The sequence below is a fragment of the Macrotis lagotis genome, chromosome 6 (genome assembly GCF_037893015.1).
Source record: "Macrotis lagotis isolate mMagLag1 chromosome 6, bilby.v1.9.chrom.fasta, whole genome shotgun sequence".
NCBI lineage: Eukaryota > Metazoa > Chordata > Mammalia > Peramelemorphia > Peramelidae > Macrotis > Macrotis lagotis.
The window spans coordinates 203,785,670-203,801,794 of record NC_133663.1 but is presented as its reverse complement, the minus strand read 5'-3'; the positions used below and the strand labels follow the sequence as shown (position 1 = coordinate 203,801,794).

The window sequence follows — 16,125 nt, the reverse complement described above, 5'->3', positions numbered from 1 at the left end:
TCTGAAACCACAATGAAGCCAAGAACATGAAGCCCTGCTATTGCAGAGAGGTGGTCAGAGTGGGAGCAGCAGACTCCTTCCAGTTTCTTATGTCCAGAGCCTGGCGGCTAACACATGGCCCAGGAGAGTGTACCCTGAAGGTACTGCTTTTCTTCTAACTCTGTTATATTTATTCTTTCCTGCTACTCCTAAGTGAGGGAATATTGGGGACCTTTAATATGCTATTTTTTCTAGCTTTTTCAGTTGCATGTCCAAATCATTTATCTCCTTTTTATTTTATTCATAAAGCATTTAGAAATTATAACATTTCCACTAAAACTGCTTTGAATGCATTATATAAGTTTTGGTATGATGTCTCTTTAATGTCATTTTCTTAGTTGAAATGGTGAATATTTCTATGATTCGTGGTTTGATCCATCATTCTTTAAAACTAGGTTATTTAATTTCTGATTAATTTTTGGTTTATATTTCATGTAATTTTTGTTTCATCATGATCTGAAAACTATGCATTAATTACTTTATCTTCTCTGAATTGCATTGTAAAGTTTTTAATGTACAAAGTCAATTTTGGTATAGGTACCATTTTTTTGCATTAAAAACCCAGGAAAAGGGGGTGGCTAGGTGGTGCAGTGGATAGAGCACTGGCCCTGGAGTCAGGAGTACCTGAGTTCAAATCTGGCCTCACTTAATAATTACCTAGCTGTGTGGCCTTGGACAAGCCACTTAACCCCATTGCCTTGCAAAAACCTAACCCCCACTCCCAGGAATGAAGGTAAACATATACAAAGAAACAATAAGCAACACTGCAAATAATATCAGGTTCATATCCATAGATTAGAACTGGGAAGGACTTAATAGCACCATCTATCAACTGACTATATCCTCTTCAAAATAACAATTTAAAAAATTATGTTAAATGTCTAAGCAAATAATTTCTCCTTTTACTGCTATCAAACTGTTATAAATGTTGTGATGCTCATATCTGAGAACCATATTATTTGAAGTTATATTACTATATAATAAAATTACATTTTTTCCTTCTTTCTACTTGGAATACCAGGTAAAATAGAAAACCTGCAGAAGTCATTTCAACTGTTCAAACAGAAGATATGATCTCTTCTTTGATATTAAGCTACAGAAAATATCTCTACATCCCAGACAATCTTCTCTCAAGTTATCCTGGGTGGCAGGTGTATGCCTTCGGCAACACTATAGATCATTTGTCAGCTTCACGTGCCTGTGAAAGCAACATGCCAATCAGTGGGGTTGACTTGTATTAAGTTCTCCAACTGCTCATTCACTGTTACCAAAAGACCTGACAATTTTAAATTATAGTCCTGGGGAGTGAGATTTTGAGCCTGCTGTACATATTTCAAAGGCACTGGTGTGGCTTGTGTAAATGTTTCTAGATGAATGCTATGGGCAGGATCTTCAACTATCAAATAGTCATTTTGTCAAATTAGTTGTCAGGTAGCAATGAAGTTTTCTTCAGGAACAGCAGGCTGTTTTTCATGAATCACACTAGTTCAGTGTAAATTGTCTATATGCTCTTGGGGTGCAATGTTGGACTGGCCAGCTTCTTCTCTAACTACAACTAAACCAAAGACTTCCTGGGAGGCATCTCAGACAGCAGCAATTTTTGCCTCTTTATTTGAGGTTACCACAATATCAAGTTTGCCTGCAGATTTGATATATGGAGCCATGCCTGAATCCTGAGGAGTAATCATCATTTCTACTGAGTAGTTAGTTTTATCAACCATGGATTTCACCATAGGACTCAGCCATACCCTTAAAAAACCCCAAATACCACCAGCAGATGATTCATTCTGAAACTGTGCCAATCTAGGGTCTTTATGCTCCTCTGGGAAGGTGATAGCTGAGCCACTTCCAGTTCCCTGTGCTACAAGTGTAAAACTGGCTTGTTGAGCTATAATAGGTGATGGCAACATACCTGTAACAGCAGGTGCAGTGAACAAGGGCATCAAAGGTGTCTGGGGAGTTCTTCCTGCATGACCCTTGTAATGTCATAGACTGAATTAACAGAAAATCATGATATAGGAGGACCCATAGGAGGAGGGGAAATAGCAATGCTTGGAGCTGTGCTTGAAGGGAAATACTGAAATTGGGGAGGAGCATTACTACTGAAGGCTGTGGCAGTTTATGGGGAAACAGGAGGTAGAACTGGAACTGAACAAAAGGAAGTGGAGTACCAGAAACAGAAGAGGAGATAGCAGAAATTCGTGAAGATGCTACAGAAGGCAAGGAAGCTGAATGCTTTATGGGACCAAGTGATAGCACTGGTGTAGAGAATGTTTGTGGTGCTAAGGATTGCATTGAAGATATATTAGTAGGTGAAAATGACCTGGAAGAAGCTAGAGGGATAGGAGTGTTCCTGTAGCAGTTGGTGAGGGAGTTCCAGGTGGCATTGTCTCTAATTCACTCTCTTCCATCATTTTGCTTTGTCATAAACTGTAAGCAAACTGTGTGATGCCAAGTCACTGAATCTCTTTGAGATCTTCAGGTCTTCTCTGGAAGTCAGTGAGCTGCAGCAGAGGAGTCACCTGAGGTCTGGACAGCCCAGCTGGGGGGAGGGATAGTAGGTGTGGGGCGGGGATGGGGCTGGAACCCGCCGGGTGAGGTATGAGGAGGGTTGGGGGCACAGGCCCAGGTTGCCCCCAATCTAGAGTTGGCGTGCTGAGGAGATTTGATCTTTTTGATATGGATTGTGAGGTGTTGATTTTTGACTAGTTTTTGTCATCCTATTTTCCAGTTTTCTCAGCGGATTTTGTCAAATAATGAATTCTTATCCCAGAAGCTAATGTCTTTGGGTTTGTCAATTACTATAGTCATTTACTGCTTTTTTTGTACATATTTTAATTCACTGGTCCATTAGTTTATTTCTTAACTGTAGCAGGCAGTTTTGATGACTGCTGCTTTATAGTATAGTTTTAGATCCAGTTCAGCTAGACGAGCTTCCTGTGTATTTTTTCATCAATTCCCTTGATATTTTTTATCTTCTGTTGCTCCAGATGAATTTTGTTCCTATGTTTTCTAGCTCTGTAAAATAGTAAAATGCCACTAAATAAGTAACTTAATTTGGGTAGAATTGTTATTTTTATTATATTAACTTGGCCCAACCTTGAGCAATTGATGTTTTTTTTTCCAATTGTTTAGATCTGAGTTTATTTGTGTGAAAAGTATTTTGTAATTGTGTTCGGACAGTTTCTGGATTTTTTATGGGAGGTGTATTTCCAAGGATTTTATTTTTCTACAGTTAGTTTATCTATTTATTTATATTTAGTGTTTGTTTTTTATTGTAAGACAATGGGTTAAGTGACTTGCCCATGGTCACACAGCTAAGTAAGTATTAAGTGTCTGAGATGCAATTTGAACTCAAGTTCTCCTGACTCTAGGACTGGTGCTCTGTCTACTGTTACACCCAGATAACTTCAAATGTAATTTCTTGTCCTTGGGCTTTGTTGTTCATACATATAGAAATGTTGATGATTTATGTGGATTTCTTTTATATCCTGCTACTTTGCTAAAGTTGTTTCAAATAGATTTTTAGTTCATTTTTCTAAGTGTCTCTAAGTTTATCATCATATGGTCTGCAAAGAGTGAAAGTTTTGCTCCCTCATAGCCAAATCTCATTCCTTCAATTTCTTTTTCTTCTCTTATTGCTAAAGAACATTTCTAATACTATATTGAATAGTGGTGGTGATAATGGGCATCCTTGTTTTCCCCTCTGATCTTATTGGAAATGCTCCTATTTTATCCCCATTACATAAAGTGTTTGTTGATGATTTTAGATGGATACTGCTTATTATTTTAAGGAAAACTCCAATTATTCCTATGGTCTCTAATGCTTTTAATAAAAAGGAATGAATGTTGTATTTTGTCAAAGGCTTTTTCATCATTCACTGAGATAATCTTGTGATTTCTGTTGGTTTTGTTATTATTATTATTATGTTGAATGTTTTTCTATTGTTGAACCATCTCTGCCTACTTGGCATAGATCCTACTTGATCATGTTGTATTATTCTAATAATATCTGTTGTAATCTCTTTGCTAAAATATTATTTAAGACTTTTTTTAAAATCAATGTTCATTAAGGAGATGGTTTCTAATTTTCTTGGTCTATTGTAGCCCTTCCTGGTTGAGGTATCAGCACAATATTGGTGTCATAAAAGGAACTTGGCAGAATTCCTATTTTTTAATAGTTTATGGAAAATGGAAATTTATTTCTTAAGTGATTGGTAGAATTCACTTGTAAATCCATGTAGGCATGGAGATTTTGTCTTGGGGATTTTATTGATGGTTTCTTCAATTTCTTTTTCTGAAATGGTATTATTTAAATATTTCCTTTTCTGCTAATCTGATTAATTTTCTTTTTGTAAATATCCATTTCACTCAGGTGGGCAAATATATTGGCAGACAGTTGGGCAAAAAAGCTCCAAATTATCACTTTAATTTTCACCTTATTGCTGGTGTGTTCAACCTTTTCATTTTTTATATTGGTAATTTGGTATTCTACTTTCTTTTTTAAAATAAGTTCAACCAAAGAGCTATCTATTTTATGTATTTTTTAATAAAACCAACTCTTAATTTTATTAATTAATCAATGGTTTTCTTACTTTTAATTTAATTAATCTCACCATTGATTTTCAGTATTTCTAATTTATATTTAATTGAGGATTTTTAATTTCTTCTTTTTCTAGTTTCTTTTAGTTGCATGTCCAATTTATTGATCTTCTCTTTCTCTATTTTATTCATATACTAATTTAGAAATTTAAAATTTCCCCTCAAAACTACTTTAGCTGCATCCCATAAATTTTGGTGTGATGTCTCATTGTTCTCATTTTGTTGGTTGAAATTGAAAATCACTTCTATGATTTGTTAGAATTGGAAAAGTAGTAACTAATGGATCTATGAGACATCAAGCTTTCATAAAACAAAATCTAAAGACTGAAAAAAAAATTGAAGAAAATGTAAATTAACTGTTAGGAAAAACAAATTACCTGGAAAACAGATTCAGGAGAGATAATTTATGAAATATTGGTCTACCCAAAAGCCTAGTTCAAAAAGTGAACCTGGAAAACATCTTTCAGAAAATTTACATGTCTTCATATAGTAGATCAAGAAGGCAAAATAGTCCTTGAAAGAATACACAGAAAGAGATCCCAGAATAAAAAGGACTACCACAGTTAATTCTAGAATTCTCAAAAAAAGGAGAAAATTCTGCAAGCAGCCAAAAGGAATCAATTTAAAAACAAAGCAAGCACAATCCAAATAATACAGGATTTAGCAGCTTTAACATTATAGAATCAGAGGACCTGGAATATGATATTTTAGGAGGCAAAGGACCTTAGATTACAACCAAGAATTAGCTACCCTGTAAAATTCATCTTAGTCTGATGGAAAAAGATGGATTTTTCAATGAAAAACAGGACTACCAAAATTTTCTGATAGACAAGAAATGAACAGAAAATTCAATCTTCAAATAGAAGACTCAAGAGAAGCATAAAAAGGTAAATGAAAAGGGGAGAGAAAAAAAACACTAGTTAAGAGCATTTAACTGTGTACATCCATACAAGGGAAGATAAACCTTGTAATTCTTGAGAATATTTCTCTTAGGATAGTTAAAGGGTTGAATATAGCTGAAAAGCTTGTACTTAGAGGTCATGGGTATGGTTGGTTCTTGCCCTTCATTACTGAAGAAGATCAAAATGACATCTCTATGAGAAAAATTACACTGTGTCTAAATGTGACTGATCATATTAATAGGAGCTCAGAGTGTTCTATTACATATTGGGCACAAATAGCCCATATGAGCATCTGGTTATTTACCATAAACTTACATATCTCATGTTTCCTTTGAGCTACTTTAATTTTATCTTGCTCATAGAGCAAGACTTTTGGGACTCTGTGTCAGTGTTTTCCTTGCTTTACATTCAACTCTAAAATTCTTGAGAGACCTATATACATGCGATGGAACACTATCGTCCTATTAGAAACCAGGAGGGATGTGAATTCAGGGATGTCTGGAAGGATTTGCATGAACTAATGCTGAGCAACATGAGCAGAAGGACCAGAAGAACATTGTACACACCCTAACAGCAACATGGGAGTGATAATCAACCTTAATGGCTTGTTCATTCCATCAATGCAATAATCAGGCATAATTTTGGAGTATCTGTGATGGAGAATACCATTTGTATCTAGCAAAAGAATTGTGGAGTTTGAACAAAGAACAAAGACTATTTCATTTAATTTTCAAAAAAAGTTATCTTTCTAGGTAATTTTACTATTTCTTATACTTTATTTTTCTTCCTTAAGGATATGATTTCTTTCTCATCAGATCCAGCTTAGAACAATGTATCCAATGGAAACAATGTAAAGACTAACAGAATGCCTTCTGTTGAGGTGTGGGGGGGGGAGGGAAGCAAGATGGGGGGGGAAATTGTAAAATTCAAAATAAAATCTTCTTTTATAAACAAACGAGAGGGGAGAGAGAGAGAGAGAGAGAAAGAGAGAGAGAGAGAGAGAGAGAGAGAGCGCCTCATTGTGTTACAGTACTCAGAGAACTTAGAAGCTCTATACACAAATCAGAAGTGATCTTACTTTAATAAATATTTGGTTAAGGAGGGTTGTAGAACAATAAGGGCAGAGGGTGGGAGAATACTTAGGGTTGGACATAAATAGATTAGGAAGTAATCTTGCATTAATTCATACTTTAGTTGACAAGGGTTTTAGTACCATGACTGGGGTGGTAAAGGGCTGGGATGGGGGGGCAGAGGAAATGTACCCAATACTTTGGTTGGGGGGGGTAATAAGGCTATAACTGTAGTACCATAGAGATGCAAGGAGAGAGTGTAATTAGAGGAACTGGACATGAAAAACATTGTGAAAAGATTTCGTTTTGCTTGATTCTTTGCTTGCAATTGGAGAAGGGGTATAATTAGTTTATGAAATGATTTAAATCTGTATAATGCTTTGACAAATGAGAATTGTGTCTATGGTGGGTACTTGAGAAGGTATAAATTGACAATAATTTGATGTGATTTATGATTCTTGAGAAGTATATTTCTAATAGGATGGAAAAGGATAGGGTACATTGTGATTATGAGGCAATGCTGTCTAACAATCAGTCTATCTTTGAGAATAGTACTCCTATCAGGACAGAGAAAAGGAGTATATTTTGACAAAAGGGTTGTAGTTACAAGACAAGGTTAAAACAATAAAAACAAAAGGACTATACTATGAGAAGGCTAGACATTAATGGATAAGCAACACCAGGTGAAAAGGGGAAAGATGAAGGGGTGAAAGAGGGAAAAAAAGGAGATTGTAAATACTGAGGAAATTGTACTCAATAGATTTGGCCCAGGGAGGTAATAACATACATTACCAATTGGATATAAACATCTAACCTACTCTTCAGGGAAGTGGGTATGGGGGTGGAGAAGGGAAAGACACAGGAATAAAGAACTGAAAAAAGGGAAGGTAAAGGTAAAAGTAAAAGTAAACTAAAGTTAAATTTTAAAGAAAGGTTAAAAGGGAAAGGGAGCAACACATTGGTGAGGAAGGATATGAGGAAAAAAAGATGAAAAGTATAAATGGGGAAAGACAACGTGGAGGAAAAAAGAAAATTAGTAATCTTGACTGTAAATGTGAATGGGATGAACTCTCTCACAAATTGGAAGCAGATAGCAGAATGGATTAAAAATCAGAATCCTACAATATATTGTTTACAAGAAACATTTAAAGAAGAGAGATGCACACAGGGAAAAGGTAAAACACTGGAAAAAATATTATATGCTTCATCAGAAGTAAAAAAATCAGTGATAGTGATCCTGGTCTCAGATAAAGCAAAACTAGATCTCATTAAAAGGAATAAGGATGGAAATTACATCTTTTTTTCTTTCATATTTTTTATTTAATATTTATTTATTCTCATTTTGTATAAATAATGTCTTTCTATATATTAATAAAATATTCTTGTTTAAGAATAAACAAACTACCCCTTCCCCCGAAAAATATAGACTTGCTTGAGTGATAAAGTAAAGGGGAGAGAAAAAAATAAATTAAAATTAAAATAAAAAATAGTAATAATTGTAGGTATGGCCAGGTGGCGCAGTGGATGGAGCACCAGCCCTGAAGCCAGGAGCACCCAAGCTGACATCTGGCCCTCTACACCCAACAATCACCCATCTGTGTGACATGCAAGCCACCCCAACCTCACTGCCCTGCAAAAAACAAAAAAAGAAAAAAAGACCCAAAATAAAATAAAATAGTAATAATAGCAGGGGTGGCTGGGTGGCAGACAGAGCACTGGCCCTTGAGCCAGGAGCATCCAGGTCCAAATCAGGCCTCAGTCACCCAATGATCACCCAACTATGTGGCCCCAGGCAGGCCACCCAGCCCCATTTGCCCTGCACCTCCCCCCCCAAATAATAATAATCAAAAATGTGCTTCAGTCTGTGTTCCAACCACCAACTCTGTTGTGGGTGGATCACATTCTTTAGGATAAGTGCATCACAAAAGTTACTTCCATATTTTTCTGCCATTGCCATTGCTGATTGCAACTCCCTCCTTTTGTATTTCTCCACTACCATGTACTATATTTTCTCTCTCCTTTCACTCTGACTCTGCTGTAGGGTAGCTGAGTGGCACAGCAGACAGATCCCCAGCTCTGGGGCCAAGAGGCCCCGAGCCCCCATACCACCCCTTAGGCCCAACATCCACCTGGTTCTATGGTCCCAAAGAGGCCATCTAATCCCAGCCCCTTGGAAGAAGTAAAAAAAAGAAAATGTGTTATATCTGACCACTCTTCCCCCATGATCTAGCCTCTCCTCAATCACTCACATCCCCACCCCTTCCCCATCCCCCTTCTCTCCTTCTTACTCCAGATGCCTATACCCCATTGAGTATATATATATATATATATATATATATATATATATATATATATGCTGTTTCCTCTCCTAGCCACCTCTGATGAGAGCGAAGATTCCCTCATTCCCCCTTGCCTTCCCCCTTTCCATATCATGGTAATAGCTCATTGTAATAAAGAAAAATCATATTATATGAAATACCTTGGCCTATTCCCCCTCTCCTTTTTCTTACCCCCCCATTACATTTCCCTTTTTTCTATTAACTCCATTTTTACACCATATTTTATCTTCAAATTCAAATTTCTCCTATGCTTCATCTGTGAAATTTCCTACCTGCTCTGTTAATTGAGAAGGTTCATATGAGTATTATCAGTGTCATTTTTCTGTACAGGAATACATGCAGTTCATCATCATTAAGTCCTTCATATTTTCCCATTCTCCTCCAATATCTATGCTTCACCTGAGTCCTGTATTTGAAGATCAAACCTTCTGTTCAGCTCTGGCCATTCTAACAGGAACATTTAAAATTCCCCTGGTTCACCGAAAGTCCATCTTTTTCCCTGGAAGAGGACATTCAGTTTTTCTGGGTAGTTGATTCTCGGTTGCATTCTAAACTCTTTTGCCTTCTGGTATATTATATTCCAAGCCGTACGAGCTTTTAATGTAGTTGCTGCTAAGTCCTGTGTGATCCTGACTGCAGCTCCATGGTATTTGAATTGTGTCCTTCTGGCTGCTTGTAATATTTTCTCTTTGACTTGGGAGTTCTGGAATTTGGCTATAATATTCCTAGGGGTTTTTTTGGGGGGATCTCTTTCTTGGGGGTATCTCTGGATTTTCTCCATTTCTATTTTGCCCTCTGCTTCTAGGATATCAGGGCAATTTTCCTGTAGTAATTCTTTGAAAATGATGTCAAGGCTCTTTACCTGATCATGACTTTAAGGTATTCCAATAATTTTTAAATTATCTTTCCTAAATCTGTTTTCTATATCAGTTGTTTTTTCAATGAGATGTTTCACATTTTCTTCTAATTTTTCATTTTTTTGGTTTTGAAGTATTGATTCCTGATTTCTGGTAAATTCATCAATCTCCTTGAGTTCTATTCTTTGTCTGAAGGATTTGTTTTCCTCAGAGAGTTTTCTTATCTCTTTTTCCATCTGGCCAATTTTGCTTTTTAAAGCATTCTTCTCTTCAATAACTTTTTGAACTGTTTTATCCATTTGACCCAAGCTGGTTTTTAGCATGCTATTTTCTTCAGCATTTTTTTGGATTTCCTTGACCAAGCTGCGGACTTCATTTTCATGTTTTTTTCTGCACACTTCTCTCATTTCTTTTACCAGTTTTTCTTCTAACTCCCTCATTTGATTTTCAAAGTCTTTTTTGAGCTCTGTCATAGCCTGAGCCCAATTTCTGTTTTTCTTGGAGTCTTTAGATGCAGGAGCTTGTGCTTCTTCATCTTCAGACTGTTTTTATCCTTCTTGGACTCATATGCAAAATATTTCTCAATGGTGTTCCTCTTTTTTCTATGCTTGCTCATTTTCCCAGACTAAGCCTGGTTTGGGGGTTCTTCCTGAGCTTTTGGGACACCCCCACAAGGATCTCAGTGTGTGTGAGGCTCTGTCCTGCCTCCTGGTCTGTGAATGACCATAAATGCCCCTCTCTGCCACAGGGCTGAGGTGGAATGGGTCCTGCTGTTCTATGGGGGACCTAGAATGCAATCAGTATCTGAATGTGGTCAGAGCCCCAGAGTCCTGTTCCAGGGACACAGGAGAGAGCTTGGCAGTCTCTCTTCACTCCCCTCCCTTAGCTCAGCTCATGCCCTGGGGACTCCTGCTTACTCTGCCTGCTTCTGTTTCTTGGATCTGGACTGCCTTGGCCAAGCTGCTTGTGGTGTGCCCTGAAGGCTGGGCTTCATGTGCTAGCTCTGGCAGAGTTCCCCTGCTGTTCCCTCCAGTTGTGCCTGGTGCTCCCCCGTGGCATAGGTCAGGAAACTCCCCTGCTGCTGTGAGCCGCAGCCCCCAGCGCCCTGGGGCTGCCTCCGGGAGGCTGAAGTTCTTTCACTCTGGCAGGCCATGGCTCTGGCAGTTCGCCCCTCCAACCCCGGGGAGCAGAGCCTTTCTGCTCTTTTCCAGGTTACCTTGAGTAGGAGAACTGCCTCACTGGGTCCTTCTGTGGGTTCTGTCTCTCAAAAATTTAGTTAGAGTCCATAGTTTATAAGTTTTCTGAGAGAGCGCCTAAGAGAAGATTCTCTCTTGTCGCCATCTTGGCTCTGCCCTCCAAAGGACTCATTTCTAAAATCTAAATTACATCTTTTTAAAAAGGAATCATAGGCAAAGAAGTTTTATCATTTTTAAACATATATACATAAGTGCAGTAGAAACCAGATTTTTAGAGAGGTTGAACGAATTATAAGGAGATACATAGAGCAGAACTATAATAGTGGGGGACCTCAACCTTCCTCTTCCATAATTAGATAAATCCAGCTACAAAATAAGAAGGAAGTTAAGAAGGTGAATAAAATCATAGAAAATCCATACTATATTCCTCTGGAAAAAACTGAAGGAGGATAAGAATATACATTTTTTTTCTGCAGTACATGACACCTACACCAAAATTGACCATATATTAGGGCATAAAAACCTTACTATCAACTGCAGAAAGACAGAAATAATAAATACGTGTTTTTCAGACCATGATACAAAAAATTAATCTAATTTTAAAGAATGAATGGATTAAAAAACAAATCATAGAATTAATCAACCTTTTAATTCAAGAAAATGATAACAATGAGTCATTATATCAAAAATTATGGATTGCAGCCAAAGCAGTTCATTGGGGAAACTTTATATCTAAATGCTTATATGAATAAAATAGAAAAAGAGAACATCGATGGAATGGGCATGCAACTAAAAAAAAAGCTAGAAAAGGAGCAAATTAGAGATCCTCAATTAAATTCCAAATAAGAAAATATGAAAATCAAAGGAGAGATTGATAAAACTGAAAGTAAGAAAATCATTGCTCTAATAAATAAAACTAAAAGTTGCTTTTGTGAAAAACCCCCAATAAAATAAATAAACCTTTGGTTAATTAAAAGGAAAGGATACCAAATTATTAGTATCAAAAATAAAAGAGGTGATCTTGCTACCAATGAGAAAGAAAAAACTGTATGCAAATAAATTTTACAACCTGAGTGAAATGGATGAACATTTATAAAAATATCAACTACTTAAATTAACAGAAGAGGAAATAAGGTACTTTAAAAACCCCATTTCAGAAAAAGAAATTGAGGAAACCATCAATAAATTCCCTAAGAAAAAGTCCAGATGCATTTGCAAGTGAATTCTACCAAACATTTAAGGAAAACGTAATTCCAATTCTGCATAAGCTATTTAAAAAAAAATAGAAGTAGTTCTGCCAAATTCCTTTTAAGACACTAATATGGTATTGATATATAACCCAGAAAAGACAGAACAAAGGAAATTACAGATAAAGCTTCCTAATGAGCATTGATGCAGAAATTTTTATTCACTATTTGACACCTACTGGAAAAACTGGACAATAGTATGGCAAAAGCTAGTCATAGACCCACATCTCACACCCCATACCAAAATAAGGTGAAAAGAATTTAGACATAATGGGTGATACTATTGACCAATTAAAAGATCAAGATATACTCTATCTGTGAAATCTATGGAAAAGGGAAAAATTTATGACCAAACAAGAAATAAAGTACCTTATATGATGTAAAAGGGATGATCTTGATTATATTAAATTAAAAAGTATTAAAGGATAGAGCACTACCCTGGAATCAGGACTGGAGTTAAAATGAAGTCTCAGATACTTAATACATCAATGTATTAAGTGTATTAAGTGGACAGTGACTTGGGCAAGTCATTTAACCCCATTGCCTTGTAAAAATCTAAAGAAAAAGTTTTTACACTAATAAAAATAATGCAGCCAAGATTAGAAGGAAAACAGAAAACTGGGAGCTAATTTTCACAGCTAGAGTTCTGATAAATGTCTCATTTTGAAAATACATAGAGATTTGAATCAAATCTGTAAATCATTCTTCAATTGTAAAAGGTCAAAGGATATGAACAGTTTTCAAATGAAGATATTAATGATATGAAAAGTGCTCCAAATCATTATTGAATGGAGAAATACAAATTAAAACAACTATGAGGAACCAGTTCATACCTATCATATTGGCTAAGATGAGATGAAGGGAAAATGATCAATGTTGGAGAGGTTGTGGGAGGATTGAAACATTAATTCATTATTGGTGGATTCATGAGCTAATTCAACTATTTGGAGAACAATATGGAACTATGCTTAAAGAGCAATAAAACTGATCACACCCTTTGATTGAGCAATACCAATACTAGGTCCTACATCAAGAAGACATCATAAAAAATAAAAATGAGAAAATTTCCACACATTCCAAAATATTTGTAGCAGTTCTTTTTGTAGTAGAAAAGAATTGTTAATTGAGAGGATGCTGATTAATTAGGGAATAGCTGAATAAATTGTGGCATATGAAAGTTATGGTGTACTAGTGTTCTATGAAAAACTATGAATGATTGGACTCTAAGGAAGCATGGAAATAATCACCAGAACTGATGCTGAGTGAAGGGAGGAGAATCAAGAGCACACTGAATGATTAACAGTAGTATTGTGATTTGACCAACTAGGATGGATGTAGCTCCTCTTGAAGTAATTCAGAGATCTTGGACAACCCTAAGAGACTGGTTATAGACTGTGTTGTCCTCATCCAGAGGAAAACAAAAAACAAACAAACAAAAAGAACCTCACAGAATCTGAAAGGATCCTTTGTTCACTTTTTTTTTAGGTTTTTTTGCAAGGCAAATGGGGTTAAGTGGCTTGCCCAAGGCTACACAGCTAGGTAATTATTAAGTGTCTGAGACCGGATTTGAGCCCAGGTACCCCTGACTCCAGGGCCGGTGCTTTATCCACTATGCCACTATGCCACCCCACTTTGTTCACTTTTAAAAACACTTCTCTTATGTTTTCCCCTTCTTATTCCTTGGTTTTCTTTCTTTTCCCTTAGTCCTAATTCCTCTTACACAAAATGACTAATATGTAAACATGTTAAACACAAGTGTCTATGTACAACTTTTACTAGACTATTTGCCACTGAGGGGTGGGACTGGGAAGGAAGGGTGGTAGAATTACATGCAACTTATAAATATGCAAGTGGATGAATGTTGAAAAACTTTCATAACCTGTAATTGGACAAATACAATTAAAAATTTAAAGAAAAAAATTTAAAAAATGAAATTCACTTCTGTTTGATTTCTGACTGTACTGTCTCTATTTTGCTTTGTTTAGCTCTAGCCACCCCCAGGATGGAGACCTTCAGGTCCCATTGAGAAGAAGGAAAAACGTACCATACTTAGCGAAGAGAGCTGATATCAAGAATTTTCATTTGCTTAGCAATTTTCCCCAAAGTTTTTCTAGAAACTGAGATAGTTATATCTACCTGATTTTTATTCTGATCATTGTATTTGCCTTATTTGATGTAACTATCTGTGTACTACTTAATTCTATAATGCTGCAAATTTAATTGATTTTCCAGGGATTACAGACAGTGGGAGACATATTTCTTAGTAATTAGAAGTCAGAAGTAACAATTTCCCACAGGTCCAAATGCCACCTGAACTATCTAAATAATTTCAGGATAATTTTTAAAAACATTTTTGGTGTGGTAGTGGTTGCTCCTTTGACCTCTAAGTTAGGTTTCCTCATTCCCAATTCTTTTAGGATGGGAAAATGCCACCTAATCGCCCAGCGATTTAGTTGTTGGGCTCTCCAGACAAAGAAGAGCCAAGGATGGGAGAGGAGGAGCCTTCATTTTGACAGCTTAAGAAAGAAATAAGCAATGCATTCTGGGACTGATATCTTTTGGATTTTAAGTAAAAGGAAAAGGAATCTGGAAAATAATAGAAGAAGGCAGCTTCAGGAATAAAAACTGTGCTCTGCCTGGCTAATTGGCGTACCAGGAGCTCTGAGCACAGAGATGCTCCTCTTGTCTGGTTGCCAGTCCCCCTCCCCCACATCGAAGCTGTCCTAGTTTCATTTTCCTCCGGCCAATCACATGTAGGCATGTGAGGCAACCGTCCAGGGCCAAGTAACGGTGTCCAGTGTGCTCCGTCACTAGCCAGGCCTGAGTGTGGCCGGGTTGGCCGGGAGCCTCCCCGGGCCTTCCCCGGGGCCCTTCCTGGAGCTCTCTACCCTTCTCCCCTCTCCCGCTCCTGCTTTTTTTTTTTCTTTTCCCTCCTTTGTCTTGTCTAGATCCCTTGTCTTTGGTCCCCGAGGCTGTATCGGCTGCCTGTTCTCTGCCCTGGGAAATGGGCGGTTTGCTAAGTCTGTTGGCTGCTAAGAAGGTGGGAACCTCAGGTAAGAAGGCGGGAACCTAAGGTGGGAAAGTGGGACCCTCAGGTAGGAAGGTGCGAACCTCAGGTAGGAAGGTGCGAACCTCAGGAAGGAAGGTGCGAACCTCAGGTAGGAAGGTGGGACCCTCAGGTAGGAAGGTGCGAACCTCAGGAAGGAAGGTGCGAACCTCAGGAAGGCGGGACCCTCACATAGGAAGGCCGCTCTTTGGGCTGCAGCAGAAGTTGTCAGAATCTTGCATTGCTCTAGACCCGTGTTTCCCCCTTTTTCCCCTCTCAAAGGAAGCTGGAGCCACGGAGGTGGAAATCTGGTTCTTAAAATAAATGACCACCTGAATTTTTGCTGATCACATTAGAATTTGAGTTTGTATAGAGAATTTTTTTTTTCTTAACAAATTGGAACTGCTTTTTAATATGGAGGTAACATTGAATGGAAAAAGATACAAGAAACTGAATAGCTTTTCAAATGAGTATTTCCGACTTGTCTATTTTACTTTGTTGTTGTTCCTAGTCTAAACAGACACTATTCTTTGCCCTGACTACAGCAGTTTTCTATATTCTAGATTGCATACTAAAGCTTCTCATACTTACTCTGAACATTTCTATGCTTTACTCTCGTTCCACTTAAGCCTGATTTATTGTTTTTATTCACATCCTTTTATTTAATGAAAGGCCAAAATGGGACCCCCAGTTTTAGAAGGACAGCTATAAAAGCAAAGCTGTTTATTGAAGAAGGGACAAATGGGCTGGGTCAGAACAGACTCCAGCACTGGGAAAGTGGGGGAGCTTGCCTTTTATAGGGGGAGTGCTAAAGGAAAATTGTGGTT

The 16,125-nt window shown here is 37.3% G+C and overlaps 1 pseudogene; it reads right to left on the bottom strand.

The window, feature by feature from the left end:
- Positions 1 to 1,169: 1,169 nt before the first annotated feature.
- Positions 1,170 to 2,453, bottom strand: LOC141492314 (protein PRRC1 pseudogene; annotated as a pseudogene).
- Between the last annotated feature and the right edge of the window lie 13,672 nt (positions 2,454 to 16,125).